This window comes from Oncorhynchus nerka, linkage group LG8 (genome assembly GCF_034236695.1).
Source record: "Oncorhynchus nerka isolate Pitt River linkage group LG8, Oner_Uvic_2.0, whole genome shotgun sequence".
In the NCBI taxonomy this organism is placed as follows: Eukaryota; Metazoa; Chordata; class Actinopteri; order Salmoniformes; family Salmonidae; genus Oncorhynchus; species Oncorhynchus nerka.
This window is the reverse complement of record NC_088403.1, coordinates 70,653,821-70,666,594: the sequence shown is the minus strand read 5'-3', so window position 1 is coordinate 70,666,594 and position 12,774 is coordinate 70,653,821. Positions and strand designations below refer to the sequence as shown.

The 12,774-nt window shown below is 45.3% G+C and overlaps 1 pseudogene; it reads right to left on the bottom strand.

The window, feature by feature from the left end:
- Window positions 1-4,025: 4,025 nt before the first annotated feature.
- The window catches only part of LOC135572990 (2-acylglycerol O-acyltransferase 1-like), a 35,787-nt pseudogene continuing 27,038 nt past the window's right edge, over window positions 4,026-12,774 (bottom strand).

The following is a 12,774-nucleotide window of genomic DNA, read 5'->3' as shown; positions in this document are numbered from 1 at the left end:
CAACGCTGCAGCAAGCCAGAGCAGATGTGCAGGGTCGAGATGGTACTCCCATAAATGTTGGATGATGCCTAATGAAGTTTTCCCCACTTCATCATGAAAAAGGTTTGGTGTGTACAGAGTCCTTTAAAATAGGGTTGGGATGTGGTGGAACAGTGCTGTTGGTTCACTGCACCGGAGGACAGTACTGGATCTAGCCTCATGGGCACATTCTGGGTGGACACTGAGACGATAAAAACCCAATCGGATTGTAAGGAGGTTTTACTGGCCAGGAATTCAAGCTGAAGTGGCTCGGCATTGTGGAGAGTGCCCGGAGTGCCAGTTAACAGCTCCCCACCAGCTTTTAGAAGCCCGTTAGTGCCACCCCCATAATCAAACGCCATTTGAGAGGATAGCGATGGATTTAGTGGGCCCACTACCCAAATCCGCCAGAGGGCACCAATACATTCTGGTCATTCTAGATTATGCCACTGCTACCCAGAAGCCATTCCTTCGACGATGACTTCCAAAAATATCGCAAAGGAATTAGTGCTCTTGTTCACCAGGGTAGGGGTTCCAAAGGAGATCCTTACCACCAGGGGACCCTTTATGTCCCGGCCTTATGGCGGACCTTGTAAACTGTGGCAGGTGAAACAGTTGAGACATCGGTTTACCATCCTCAGACGGACGGGCTGGTTGAGAGATTCAACCAACCCTGAAGTCAATGCTCAGGGAAGGTAACGATAAGGATGGGAAAACTGGGATTGCATGTTGCCGTATCTGATGTTTGCCATTAGAGAGGTTCCTCAAGCCTCGCTGGGGTTTTCTCCTTTGAGCTGGTATATGGGGAGGCATCCCCGGGGAATCTTAGACATCGCCCGGGAAACCTGGGAGCACCAATCCACCCCGTATACCAGTGTCATAGAGCACGCCACGGAAATGCAAGATAGGATAGCCACAGTCATGCCCATCGTCAGAGAGCACATGAGACAAAACACAGGAACACCAGCGGCACACTTATAACCGGCAGGCTACCCTGAGGGGAATTTCAACCGAGATAAGGTGTTAGTGCTGATCCCCACGGTAGAGTGTAAACTACTAGCCACATGGAAAGGACCATATGAAGTACTGGAGAGAATAGGAGAGGTCAATTATCTTGATCCGACAGCCAGGTCGACGGCCCCAGGAACAGATTTATCACATAAACCTGTTAAAAGCATGGAGAGAGAGAGAAACACTAATGGTCACATACCCCACACACATTCAGGAGACAGCCGAAGTAAATATTTCACCCACTCTGTCCCCAGCGCAAGTACAGGAAGAAGACCCTGATCCAGAAAACAGAGATGTGTTTTCAGAGGTACCTGGCCGAACTGAGGTTACGGCTCATGATATCGCTTTCCTACCAGGGAGAAAAGTGAGTATGAGGCCATATCGGGTACCCGAGGCTCGACGGGGTCCATTAGAGCAGAGACTGAGAAAATGTTGACAGCTGAGTGGTCGAAGAGTCACATAGTGAGTGGTCTAGCCTAATTGTGATGGTCTCCAAGCCCGATGGGTCTTTGCGGTTCTGTAACGATTTCGAAGGTAAAATGAAATCTCAAGTTTGATGCCTACCCCATGCCCCGAGTAGATGAACTACTGGAGAAAATCGGTCATGCTCGCACATTACGACCCTTGATCTGACAAAAGGGTACTGGCAAATTCTCTGACCCCAGGGCCAAAGAAAAGACAGCCTTTGCAACACCTGACGGTTTGTTTCAATACACCGCCATGCCATTCGGCTTACACGGGGCCCCAGCCACCTTTCAACGGCTCATGGACAAAGTCCTAAAACCGCACAAAGCATACGCCGCAGCTTATTTAGATGACGTGGGGATCTACAGCCCAGATTGGGAATCCCACTTACCCGGTACAGTTAGACGCCTTAGAAAGGCAGGGCTCACAGCAAACCCTGCCAAGTGTTATGGGGTTAGAGGAAACAGAGTACCTGGGATACACTGTGGGAAGAGGGGTTAATCAAACCCCAACATAAGAAGGTGAAGGCAATTAGAGAATGGCTTTAAACCAGTAAATAAGAAGCAGGTTCGAGCCTTCCTAGGGCTGACCGGTTACTACCGGGAAGTTCATCCCAAGTTATGTGCCACAGTGGCCGCCCCCACTTACCGACATGACTAGAGAGCCAGAGGGCCAAAACATGGTCAAATGGGATGAAAGGGGCCACTAAAGCATTTAGACATTACAGGAGGCTCTCTGTTGTAATCCAGTGCTGGTGGTACCAGACTTGAGAAAGAGTTTGTGGTTCAGACGGATGCCTCAGAGGCGGCTTGGGAGCAGTGCTATCCCAAGAGGTAGAAGGGGTGGAACACCCCATCCTGTTTTTAAGCAGGAAGCTGAACCACGGGAAACCAACCACCAGTCGTTGAGAAAGAGGCGCTGGCAGGTAAAGTGGGCTCTAGAAAGCCCAGTACTACCTGCTGGGGCGCCACTTCACCCTCATCAGTGACCATGCCCCACTCACCTGGATGCATAGGGCTAAAGAGAAGAACGCTGGGTGATGCGGTGGTTTTTGAGTCTCCAACCGTTTCATTTTGACTTGAAACACAGAGCAGGGAAGGAAATGGGAAACGCGGATGGGTTATCCCATGCATGCATATTTTGTTGGTAGGTAGTCGACCTAGGTTTGATCTAGGGGGAGAGATATGTGGCAAAGAAGGGGTCGAGTGATAAGTGGCAGATATGTGAGAGCAGAACTAATAAACGGGCTCTGCCCATCACTAAAATGGCCACCCCTGTCAGAACTACAGATCACAAAAATGGCCGACCGCCAAAACTACAAGTCCCAGAAGCAAGGGGAACCCTCAGAAGGTGGAGCCGACTCACAGATAAAGGGTCAAGAAAACCAGGAAGAGGAAGAGAGAGTGCTGGAAGGAGCTATGAACAATAGAGAAAGAGACTATAGAGATTGGCTGGATTTACCGTGTATGAGCTGGATTGTTTTGGACTTACCTGTTGGCGTTTGGACCTGGACCTACCGAGAACCCGATTCGTACCGAACCCTGCTATCCTTGACCTCGCTACGGCCTGGGTGGACCAGGACAAACACACAGGTACTGTCCTGTTCGAAAGAACTCTCATTCTTGGGTGATTTGGTGACAGTTTACCACTTAGTTTGTGACAAACGCTCCTAACCTTGAAGAGGTTTGCCACAATACATACATTATCAAGCATTTCACACATATTATCCAGATACTGACTGTTAACACTCGGTGGTCTATCGCAGCTTCCCACCAGAATGGGCTTTAGGTGAGGCAGATTAACCTGTAGCCATATTACGTCAACAGTATTTAACATGAGAAAGTGTTTCTGCACCTGGACTACTGTTCAGTTGTGTGGTCAGGTGCCACAAAGATGGACTTGGGAAAATTGCAGTCGTCTCAGAACAGGGCAGCACAGCTGGCCTTTAAATGTACACCGAGAGCTAACGTTATAATGACATGTCAATCTCTCATGGCTCAAAGAGGAGGAGAGATCAACTTCATCACTACTTGTTTTTGTAAGAGGTGTTGACAAGCTGAATGTACCAAGCTGTCCGTTTAAAATACTTGCACACATCTCAGAAACCCATGCCTACCCCACAAGACAAGCCACCAGAGGTCTCTTCACAGTCCTCAAGTCCAGAACAGATTATGGGAGGTACAGTACTACATAGACCCATGACTACATGGAACTCTATTCCACAGTACTACATAGACCCATGACTACATGGAACTCTATTCCACAGTACTACATAGACCCATGACTACATGGAACTCTATTCCACAGTACTACATAGACCCATGACTACATGGAACTCTATTCCACAGTACTACATAGACCCATGACTACATGGAACGCTATCCCACATCAGGTAACTGATGCAAGCAGTAGAATACTGTCTGTACCTGTGTGTGAAGACACTCAAAGGTACAAACACACACACTGTTGTATGGTGGTATTATACATTTTGTATTGTAGATACAGTACCATTCAAAGTATGGACACACGTACTCATGCCAGGGTTTCTTTATTGTACTATTTTCTACATTGTAGAATAATAGTGAAGACATCAAAAGTAATGAACACATATGGAATCATGTAGTAACCAACAAAAAAAAAAAAGTGTTAAAGAAACCCAAATATATTTTATATTCTTCAAAGTAGCCACATTTTTGCCTTAATGAAAGCTTTGCACACTCTTGGCACTCAACCAGCTTCACATGTAATGCTTTTCCAAAAGTCTTGGGAGTTCCCACATATGCTGACCACTTGCTGCTTTTCCTTCATTCTGCGGTCCGACTCATCTCAAACCATCTTGATTTGGTTGAGGTCGGGTGATTGTGGAGGCTAGGTCATCTGATGCAGCACTCCATCACTCTCCTTAGTAAAACAGCCCTTACACAGCTTGGAGGTGTGTTGGGTCATTGTCCTGTGGAAAAACATATGAGCCCAAACCAGATGGGATGGCGTGTCGCTGCAGAATTCTGTGGTAGCCATGCTGGTTAATTGTGCCTTGAATTCTAGATAAATCACAGACAGTGTCACCAGCAAAGCACCATCACACCTCCTCCTCCATGCTTCACGGTGGGAAATACATATGCAGAGACCATCTGTTGACCTACACCGCATCTCACAAAGATACGGAGGTTGAAACCGAAAATCTCCAATTTGGACTTCAGACCAAAGGACACATTTCCACTGGTCTAATTTACATTACTCTGTTTCTTGGCCCAATGATGATGCTGTATGTTGAGAAGCAGGTGAAACGTTGAAAAACAAAAACAAACAAACATGGAACGAGATTAGCGTCTTTGCATAAACACAGGAACAATACTGACTGGGGAAAGAACCTAAGGGAGTGCCAGAAATAGGGGCGGTAATAGGTGAGGTAATGGAGTCCAGGTGTGCCTCATGATGACGTGCAGGTGCGTGTAATGATTGATGCCAGGTGTGCGTAATGATGGATCCCAGGACCAGTGGTGTACCAGAGACGTTGAATGCCGAAGGGGAGGAGGGAGGAGCAGGAGTAGACGTGACACTTCTTATTGGTGTTCTTATTGGTGTTCTTTAGTGGTGGATTTTTTGCAGCAATTTGACCACGAAGGCCTGATTCACACAGTCAATTTCTGAGGCTGGTAACTCTAATGACCTCTGGGTCTTCCTTTCCTGTGGCGGTCCTCATGAGAGCCAGTTTCATCATAGCGCATGATGGTTTTTTGTGACTGAACTTGAAGAAACTTTCAAAGTTCTTGAAATTTTACACTTTGACTGACCTTCATGTCTTAAATTAATGATGGACTGTCGTTTCTCTTTGCTTATTTGAGCTGTTCTTGCCTTAATATGGACTTTGTCGTTTACCAAAAAGGGCTATCTTCTGTATACCACCCCTACCTTGTCACAACACAACTGCCTCAAATGCAATAAGAAGGAAAGAAATTCCACAAATGAACGTTCAACAAGGCACATTTTCTAGTGTGTAATTGACTGTACATTTGTTTATTCCATGTGTAACTCTGTGTTATTGTTTGTGTCACACTGCTTTGCTTTATCTTGGCCAGGTCTCAGTTTTAAATGAGAACTTGTTCTCAAACTGCCTACCTGGTTAAAATTCTAGATTTTTCCCCTCTGGTTGCCCATTTAACATTTTGATAGAAATTTGGTCTGATTTAAGTTTCCCTGCATTAAAGTCTCTGGCCACTAGGAGCGCCGCCTCTGGGTGAGCGGTTTCCTGTTTGTTTATTTCCTTATACAGCTGACTGAGTGCGGTCTTAGTGCCAGCATCCATCTGTGGTGGTAAATAAACAGCCACAAAAATGATGGATGAAAATTCTCTAAGCAAATAGTGTGGTCTACAGCTTATCATAAGATACTCTACTTCGGGCAAAATCTATAGACTTCCTTAGATTTCATGCACCAGCTGTTGTTTACATATATGCACAGACCCCCCTCCTCGTCTTACCGGAGTGTGCTGTTCTATCCTGCCGGTGCAGCGTGTATCCCGCTAGCTCAATATCCATGTCATCATTCAGTCATGATTCTGTGAAACATAAGATGTTACAGTTTCTGATGTCCCGTTGGTAGGATATTCGTGATCGTACCTCGTCTAATTTATTGTCCAATGATTGCACATTGGCAAGTAATATTGACGCTAACGGCAGCTTTCCCACTCGCCGTCTGCGGATCCTTACGAGTGACGCTGCTCTGTGTCCTCTGTACCTGCGTCTCTTCCTCTTGCAAATAACAGGGTATCTGAAGTACATCCTGTGCATCCTGCTTGTTGAAGAAAAAATGTTAGTCTAATCCATGGTGAGTGATCGCCGTCCTGATATCCAGAAGCTCTTTTTTGCCGTAAAATACGGTGGCAGAAACATTATTAACAAAATAAGTCACAAATGACGTGAAAAACCCCCACATAACAGCACAATTGGTTAGGCGCCGTAAAAATGCTGCCATTTCTTCCCGCTGCCATTTTACTTGTGTAATTGGCATGCCGTTTAATCCGTTTCTTGCCACACCTGACAGGTGGATGGATTATCGTGGCAAATGAAAAACACTCACTAGCAGGGGAGGTAAACAAATGTGTCCACAACATTTGAGAAATAATATTTTTCTTTGTATGGAACATTTCTGGGATCTTTTATTTTAGCTCATGAAACCAACACTTTACATGTTGCAATGATATTTTTGTTCAGTGTACTTCATATCACTCAAATGTCCAATAAACGGGTGCCAATATTGAGACATACGGGCTACCCTCCCGTATCTGAAACTACATGATCAGTGATGTTTACTGATCATGACAGCATTCAGTTACTTGCTGTATAACTCTGATGATAGAGCTACATGTGTGCAATCGTTTTGCAATAATCTGACATTTGTTGTTCTGACTAAGCTCTTCAAGAGATGCTGATATTACAACATTTATTTAACAATTCCTTGAAAATGGCACACAGTTGTCAGTGGTTTTAGCAGAGCTGAGGGTCTCCTTGCCCCACAGCAGGCAAATCGAACGCTCAGCAATGTATTGTGATGTTTTATAAAACTCTACAGCTATTTTTTTTACATTTTATTTCACCTTTATTTAACCAGGTAGGCTAGTTGAGAACAAGTTCTCATTTGTAACTGCGACCTGGCCAAGATAAAGTATAGCAGTGTGAACAGACAACAACACAGAGTTACACATGGAGTAAACAATTAACAAGTCAATAACAGTAGAGAAAAAAGCTAGAACTCTGACCTAGAAGGTGTTGCAGCATCTTTGGGTTAATCTGTAAATCTTTTTTTTTTTCTGATTATACGTGTGAACAACTCTGTGTCTAGATGAAGTGGAGGTGTTTGTCTGGTGCAATGCCGTAGTTGTCCTTGTTGTCTTCAAACACCGTAGTGAGGCCCTCCAGGTAGAGAGAATGGAGACCGTCTATATCATCCTTAGTGGGAGAGGGGTCTGGACCACTGGAATAGGCCTACCCACTGAGAGAGAGAGATGAGAGAGAGAGATGAGAGGGGGTCTGGACCACTGGATTAGGCCTACCCACTGGAGAGAGATGAGAGGGGGTCTGGACCACTGGAATAGGCCTACCCACTGAGAGAGAGAGAGAGATGAGAGGGGTCTGGACCACTGGAATAGGCCTACCCACTGGAGAGAGATGAGAGGGGTCTGGACCACTGGAATAGGCCTACCCACTGGAGAGAGAGAGAGATGAGAGGGGGTCTGGACCACTGGATTAGGCCTACCCACTGGAGAGAGAGAGAGAGATGAGAGGGGTCTGGACCACTGGAATAGGCCTACCCACTAGAGAGAGATGAGAGGGGTCTGGACCACTGGAATAGGCCTACCCACTAGAGAGAGATGAGAGGGGGTCTGGACCACTGGAATAGGCCTACCCACTAGAGAGAGATGAGAGGGGGTCTGGACCACTGGAATAGGCCTACCCACTGAGAGAGAGAGAGAGATGAGAGAGGGTCTGGACCACTGGAATAGGCCTACCCACTGGAGAGAGAGAGAGATGAGAGGGGGTCTGGACCACTGGAATAGGCCTACCCACTGGAGAGAGAGAGATGAGAGGGGGTCTGGACCACTGGAATAGGCCTACCCACTGGAGAGAGATGAGAGAGGGGGTCTGGACCACTGGATTAGGCCTACCCACTGGAGAGAGAGAGAGAGAGATGAGAGGGGGTCTGGACCACTGGAATAGGCCTACCCACTAGAGAGAGATGAGAGGGGGTCTGGACCACTGGAATAGGCCTACCCACTGGAGAGAGAGAGAGAGATGAGAGGGGGTCTGGACCACTGGAATAGGCCTACCCACTGGAGAGAGAGAGAGAGATGAGAGGGGGTCTGGACCACTGGAATAGGCCTACCCACTGGAGAGAGAGAGAGAGAGATGAGAGGGGGTCTGGACCACTGGAATAGGCCTACCCACTAGAGAGAGAGAGAGAGAGATGAGAGGGGGTCTGGACCACTGGAATAGGCCTACCCACTGGAGAGAGAGAGAGAGATGAGAGGGGGTCTGGACCACTGGAATAGGCCTACCCACTAGAGAGAGATGAGAGGGGGTCTGGACCACTGGAATAGGCCTACCCACTAAAAGAGAGAGAGAGAGATGAGAGGGGGTCTGGACCACTGGAATAGGCCTACCCACTGGAGAGAGAGAGATGAGAGGGGTCTGGACCACTGGAATAGGCCTACCCACTGGAGAGAGAGAGAGATGAGAGGGGTCTGGACCACTGGAATAGGCCTACCCACTAGAGAGAGAGAGAGAGAGATGAGAGGGGTCTGGACCACTGGAATAGGCCTACCCACTAGAGAGAGAGAGAGAGAGAGAGGGGGTCTGGACCACTGGAATAGGCCTACCCACTAAAAAAGAGAGAGAGAGATGAGAGGGGGTCTGGACCACTGGAATAGGCCTACCCACTAGAGAGAGAGAGATGAGAGGGGGTCTGGACCACTGGAATAGGCCTACCCACTAAAGAGAGAGAGAGAGACATGAGAGGGGGTCTGGACCACTGGAATTGGCCTACCCACTAAAGAGAGAGAGAGAGATGAGAGGGGGTCTGGACCACTGGAATAGGCCTACCCACTAGAGAGAGAGAGAGAGATGAGAGGGGGTCTGGACCACTGGAATAGGCCTACCCACTAGAGAGAGAGAGAGATGAGAGGGGTCTGGACCACTGGAATAGGCCTACCCACTAGAGAGAGAGAGAGATGAGAGGGGGTCTGGACCACTGGAATAGGCCTACCCACTAGAGAGAGAGAGAGATACATGAGAGGGGGTCTGGACCACTGGAATAGGCCTACCCACTGGAGAGAGATGAGAGGGGGTCTGGACCACTGGAATAGGCCTACCCACTGGAGAGAGAGAGAGAGATGAGAGGGGGTCTGGATCACTGGAATAGGCCTACCCACTGGAGAGAGAGAGAGAGATGAGAGGGGGTCTGGACCACTGGAATAGGCCTACCCACTGGAGAGGTAACTGATGCAGCAGGATAATCAGATTTTTTAAAAACTGGTAAAAATACACATAATGGAACAACAGGGACTGTGAAGAGAATCACAATGGCACAGACACATGCATACATTGTGATATTGGTGTGTGGTGGTATTAAACATTTTGTATTGTAGATATGTAGTGGTGTAATAATTTTATATGATGTACAGTTTTATATTTAGTTTTATATGTAATGTAAGTGCTTTAATATTTTTGGACCCCAAGAAGAGTAGCTGCTGCCCTGGCAGGAACTAATGAGGATCCATAATAAACCCTAGGAAGAGTAGCTGCTGCCTTGGCAGGAACTAATGGGGATCCATAATAAACCGCAGGAAGAGTAGCTGCTGCCTTGTCAGGAACTAATGGGGGTCCATAATAAACCCCAGGAAGAGTAGCTGCTGCCTTGGCAGGAACTAATGGGGTCCATAATAAACCCCAGGAAGAGTAGCTGCTGCCTTGACATGAACTAATGGGGATCCATAATAAACCCCAGGAAGAGTAGCTGCTGCCTTGGCAGGAACTAATGGGGATCCATAATAAACCCTAGGAAGAGTAGCTGCTGCCTTGGCAGGAACTAATGGGGATCCATAATAAACCCCAGGAAGAGTAGCTGCTGCCTTGGCAGGAACTAATGGGGATCCATAATAAACCCTAGGAAGAGTAGCTGCTGCCTTGGCAGGAACTAATGGGGATCCATAATAAACCCCAGGAAGAGTAGCTGCTGCCTTGGCAGGAACTAATGGGGATCCATAATAAACCCCAGGAAGAGTAGCTGCTGCCCTGGCAGGAACTAATGGGGATCCATAATAAACCCCAGGAAGAGTAGCTGCTGCCCTGGCAGGAACTAATGGGGATCCATAATAAACCCCAGGAAGAGTAGCTGCTGCCTTGGCAGGAACTAACGGGATCCATAATAAACCCCAGGAAGAGTAGCTGCTGCCCTGGCAGGAACTAATGGGGATCCATAATAAACCCCAGGAAGAGTAGCTGCTGCCTTGGCAGGAACTAACGGGGATCCATAATAAATACAAATACTAACTGGCGAGATAGGGGAGAAAATGTGTGTGTGTCTCATACCAACAGTGTGTATGGGCTGTCTGTAGGGCAGTAGACCAAAGCTGTACTGGAACACTCCTCTCCCGGTGAACAGCGGCAGTGCTACTCCCATGAGCCTTTGCAGGTGGTCCTGTAGCCAGCGGAGCGGCGATCCGGTAGGGTTGGTCATCTGGTCGAAGAGCTCATTCTCCCCAAAGGAGAACACAGGTACTAACTGAGCCCTATAGATACAGTACATTAACATAAAATCTAGCTTTATTTCTACAGTACATTTCAGGCATGGATTCAACGCAATGCGCTTCACAGGAAAAAACTAATGAAAAAACATGCAATACTATATATTATATACTAATACTACTAATACTATATATTATATACTAATACTACTAATACTATATATTATATACTAATACTACTAATACTATATATTATATATACTAATACTACTAATACTATATATTATATACTAATACTACTAATACTATATATTATATACTAATACTACTAATACTATATATTATATACTAATACTACTAATACTATATATTATATACTAATACTACTAATACTATATATTATATACTAATACTACTAATACTATATATTATATACTATATATTATATACTAATACTACTAATACTATATATTATATACTAATACTACTAATACTATATATTATATACTAATACTACTAATACTATATATTATATACTAATACTACTAATACTATATATTATATACTATATATTATATACTAATACTACTAATACTATATATTATATACTAATACTACTAATACTATATATTATATACTAATACTACTAATACTATATATTATATACTAATACTACTAATACCATATATTATATACTAATACTACTAATACTATATATTATATACTAATACTACTAATACTATATATTATATACTAATACTACTAATACTATATATTATATACTAATACTACTAATACCATATATTATATACTAATACTACTAATACTATATATTATATACTAATACTACTAATACTATATATTATATACTATATAATAACACACAACAAACGTATGAGGTTAACCAACTAAAGAATAACAATAAAAGCTGAATGAATAAAAGAGGAAAATCAAAGCTAGAAAGGATCTCTTTAAAAATGTCCCCAGTTAGGGCCCCTCAGGATCTCTTTTAAAAATGTCCCCAGTTAGGGCCCTCAGGATCTCTTTTAAAAATGTCCCCAGTTAGGGCCCCTCAGGTTCTCTTTTAAAAATGTCCCCAGTTAGGGCCCTCAGGATCTCTTTTAAAAATGTCCCCAGTTAGGCCCTCAGGATCTCTTTTAAAAATGTTCCCAGTTAGGGCCCCTCAGGATCTCTTTTAAAAATGTCCCCAGTTAGGGCCCCTCAGGATCTCTTTTAAAAATGTCCCCAGTTAGGGCCCCTCAGGATCTCTTTTAAAAATGTCCCCAGTTAGGGCCCCTCAGGATCTCTTTTAAAATGTCCCCAGTTAGGGCCCTCAGGTTCTCTTTTAAAAATGTCCCCAGTTAGGGCCCCTCAGGTTCTCTTTTTAAAAATGTCCCCAGTTAGGGCCCCTCAGGTTCTCTTTTAAAAATGTCCCCAGTTAGGGCCCCTCAGGATCTCTTTTAAAAATGTCCCCAGTTAGGGCCCCTCAGGATCTCTTTTAAAAATGTCCCCAGTTAGGGCCCCTCAGGTTCTCTTTTAAAAATGTCCCCAGTTAGGGCCCTCAGGTTCTCTTTTAAAAATGTCCCAGTTAGGGCCCCTCAGGATCTCTTTTAAAAATGTCCCCAGTTAGGGCCCCTCAGGATCTCTTTTAAAAATGTCCCCAGTTAGGGCCCCTCAGGATCTCTTTTAAAAATGTCCCCAGTTAGGGCCCCTCAGGTTCTCTTTTAAAATGTCCCCAGTTAGGGCCCCTCAGGTTCTCTTTTAAAAATGTCCCCAGTTAGGGCCCCTCAGGTTCTCTTTTAAAAATGTCCCCAGTTAGGGCCCCTCAGGTTCTCTTTTAAAAATGTCCCCAGTTAGGGCCCCTCAGGTTCTCTTTTAAAAATGTCCCCAGTTAGGGCCCTCAGGATCTCTTTTAAAAATGTCCCCAGTTAGGGCCCCTCAGGATCTCTTTTAAAAATGTCCCCAGTTAGGGCCCCTCAGGTTCTCTTTTAAAAATGTCCCCAGTTAGGGCCCCTCAGGATCTCTTTTAAAAATGTCCC